The sequence below is a fragment of the Camellia sinensis genome, chromosome 15, assembly GCF_055761805.1.
Source record: "Camellia sinensis isolate YWXY chromosome 15, ASM5576180v1, whole genome shotgun sequence".
Lineage (NCBI taxonomy): Eukaryota > Viridiplantae > Streptophyta > Magnoliopsida > Ericales > Theaceae > Camellia > Camellia sinensis.
Genome location: NC_138975.1, coordinates 96,358,463 through 96,362,331, shown reverse-complemented (window position 1 = coordinate 96,362,331; position 3,869 = coordinate 96,358,463). Strand labels below are relative to the sequence as shown.

Sequence of the window (3,869 nt, the reverse complement as noted above, 5' to 3'; positions counted from 1 at the left end):
ATATATATATATATATTAATTCCAAACCAACCCCTAAACAAACCAGCGCCTCTCTCTCTTCAGCGTCTCTCTCCCTTTCCTTCTCTGCTGCTCCTCTCCCCTCCCTCTCTTATCGTCGCTTCACCAGCCACGGAACAGCTCTCCTCTGTCACTCCTCCTTGCGTTCGCTGGCAACCGAAGCACTGATTCATCTCCTTGTTGGTCACCGTCACCTGAGATCCATCACCCATGAAAGCTCGATCGGCGGCTCCTCCCTCACATAGAGTGGTGAGGCCGTTAGTTTATTTTCCCCATTATCATCATCATTTGAGGTCATCCCATCGTTGAATGTGCAAGTAAGAACCCAAATTTTGTTTAACTTTTGAGTCTTAGTTTCTGGGTTTTTTTAGTGATATAGTTAATTGGGTGTGAATTAGAATTTAGATTATAATTTACATTTGGATTAGAATTTAGGGAAAATTGTGTTATCTAGGTCTCTTACTGTGTATAGATTGTTGGAGATGATTCAAACTTTGTGTTCCTTAGACTTATTTATATTGTTCTCCCACATTGGTGACCATAAATAAATATATATTATTTTCTGATTTAATACTTAGCTATATTCGAGTTTATTATATTAATTTGTTAACGTGAGTATTTTACAACTGTTAATCATGCAATGGAAATCTTCATTTCCAACCTATAATGGAGCACATTTGAATCTAAAGATGCCGCTTTAACCCACCAAGCCACTCTAGTTTTAATCACAAAGCACATTCATATCAAGTTGCTTACCAAAAAACACAATCTCATTCCTACTCTTCCAAATGGACCATAGAACTGCCAGAGGTATGGCCTTCCAGATGAAAAATGTTCTAATCTTTTAAAGCTAAAACCAGCCCACCACTGCAACACCCTAGTTTATTAAGTTGCAATGTCTAGTAATGCATAATGATTAATGCTATGAATTGGATCTCCTTATTTCTAAGGCGATGATCAGAAAATAGATGTGAACTGTAGTGAAAATTATGTCAAAGTTTTGCAATAATAAATTTGCTCACAAATTGCTCTTTAAAATGAAGTGCTACTATACACATCTCCAAAGTGAAGACAGTATTTTCTAGTCTCAATATGCCATTAATTATTTCCACTTTGACTGACTAAAATAGTTTCAATGTATTTGAGGCTTTGTCATAAGCTCTAATTGCTTAAACTTCCTTGAGATTTGGTTGCCATATATTAGTTATTGGCGACTAAAAAAAAATTTGGTCGCCAAAAATAATGTAAATAGACGATTAGAAAAATTTAAGTCGGCGTTTCTCTATATTTTAGTTGGCGTACACATCCTTTTGCCGACCAAAAATTTTTAGTTACCAAAAGATAGGCTTATTTATTGAGATACTCTCTGTTGACCAAAGAATTTAGTCGGGAAATATAAAACATCAGTGACTAAAAAAATTTAGTCGTTGTATAGTTAGTTTTTTCGGTCAAAAGCAATAGTTAGTAGCCAAATTACACAAACAGCTACAAAAAGATTTTGTCGTTATTGAGTTTATTTGCCTACAAATCGTAATTTAGTCGCTAAAGGTAGGAATTTTTTTTTGAAGAGGGAAGCGCATGAATATTGGCACCCTCCTCTCTTTGTTTCACACAGATCTTTTGTCTCTGTTCTGTCTCAGAAACACACAGACCAGTCACCACTAAACTTGACGCTTGCTCACCATTGACGGTCACCATCCCACCGTCGTTGGCCACTGTCGCACATCGACGCCACCACTGTCTCAAATCACCATCGCGACTCCTGCAAATCAAAGGTCTTTGTCTCTCTTTCTCTCTCTATGCCGCTCTCAGTCCTCTCTCTCTCTCTCTCTATCTCTCTCCCTCCCTCTCCCTTCTCTTATTTCCCCATCTCTTACACTTCATCTAGGATTTATATGATTTTTTTAGTTTAATTTTGTGTTGATTTCATAAATGGGTTTGGTTGAAGTGTTTGATTTCTATAAAATTATGTTATGCTTGATGTCCAAAATGGTTTTGATTTTAGTTGTATGGGTTTGACGGACAAAGAAATTTTGATGTCAAACCCATAATCAATGAACAATCTGAATTTTATGAAATCAGATTTGTCGAAGCTTCTCCTCTCTTGTACGAGAAAAACCTAAACTTTTGGAGGTATTCCACTGGTATTTGGTTTGTCCCTACTTATATTCAAAGACTGATCAGAAAGAGAGAGATTCATGGATTGATTGAGGATTTTACTTTGTAATGAAAAAGAAAACAGAGAATGTTAAATGAAGTGATAAAAAAAATTGGAACACAATCGTAGAAAATGTGCTAGCTAGTCTCCAATCTCCACACATCATCTATGCAGGCATGTGAGATATATTATTGAGAAATTGCTTTTAATTTTTCTATTTGATTTGTTTTCTTTGTTGAGTGGCTTAGGATGTAGCGACTAAATTTTTTTGTTAGTCGCTCCCAGTCTGTCTATGTCTCTCTCTCTCTCTCTCTCTCTCTCTCCTTTCCTCTGTTTTCCCCTTTTCTGATTATGGCTTTAGGGTTTTGTATGCTTGATTCAGTTGAATTTGGTGTTCATTTCTGAAATGGTTTGGTTATTGTGGATTGATTTCTAAACTAGTATGGGTTTGATATCCTAAATATGGTTTGATTTTACTAATTTCATACATTTCCCTCTCTTTTTTCTTTTCCTTTCCCTTTCATTAGTTTGACTATGAGTTTGTTTCTGATATATACACTTTCGAAGTGTATATATAATTCAGTTTTGAAAGTGCTCTATGTTTTAGAGGGATAGAATGGATGAATTTGTCTGATTTCTAAAATGAGAATCAGAATTGGGGGTAAATTACAAACACGCCTTTGCAAATATATTGTAGAGAAAGTAAATTTATCACAGATACATTTGTAAATTGTACTTGTGGTAAAAAATTTCTACTGAACATAGAAATTTTTTAGAAATGAGTGATGAATAAAAATTAAGATCACAATCCACACACAGGAGTAATGGTATTAATATTATTGCATGTAGGCCTTGAAGAGGAACAGACTGAAGCAAAGCTCCCATATTAACTGAGAGCAAATAAGCACAAACCCCAGGTGATGATGCTTGCATAAAACCTGGTGGAGCTGACTTGATGTTGGAGATGATTGAGCTCTGTTGTGAATTGCTTGTTTGCTGCTCACATTGTTTCTTCACATAAACCAATTGTTAAAAAATATTAAAGGTCTCTATCATCATACACACTGTCTTCATTATCCTCTTCATAAGTAAGGTCTTTGTCATCACTACTGTTGAAAAATGTTTGAGACCCCATAAAGGAGGACCCCTATGACCCCCACTGATGTATTGGCCATTGATGCGTTTGAATTTTTTTTAGGGGTTGTGTCTGACAGTGATATGAATGGTTCAGATTATTTTGGGGGTTGTGGGGGTTATATTTTGTTGGGATCTCTATCATTACTGGCAACTGTTATGGCTCCCTTCATTATTATCCACATGTTCAATCTCTATTCCAGATGATGCTGTTTGACTAATAGAATCATGATCTGTAATTACATATAAACAAAGCAAATAATGTTAAGGGGACTACAAGACAAACATAATGGGGACCACTTTCGGAAAAAAAGTGGTATAGAACAATACACAAACAAAACAATAGTCACTTAAAATGTGTCTGGTTTCTGGTTCATTAGTCACTTAAAATGTGCCTTTTCGTCAAAGTTATATGAATTAATATGTCGTAAATGCCTTCAATATTGGAAATCTAAATATCACTTAGCACAATTGGATTCGAAACCAATACTATGAATAAGGTCCTTCACCAAGAGATTTTTTAGCGAAACTGTTCATTAATTTCTGGTGCTGTAAACTA

At 35.4% G+C, this 3,869-nt stretch overlaps 1 long non-coding RNA gene across 1 annotated transcript; it reads left to right on the top strand.

The window, feature by feature from the left end:
- Positions 1–1,569: 1,569 nt before the first annotated feature.
- Positions 1,570–3,512, top strand: LOC145812747 (uncharacterized). The gene is made up of 2 exons (XR_014356257.1): positions 1,570–1,793; positions 3,026–3,512. It is a non-coding gene; the product is annotated as an uncharacterized LOC145812747 (long non-coding RNA).
- The last annotated feature ends 357 nt before the right edge of the window (positions 3,513–3,869 follow it).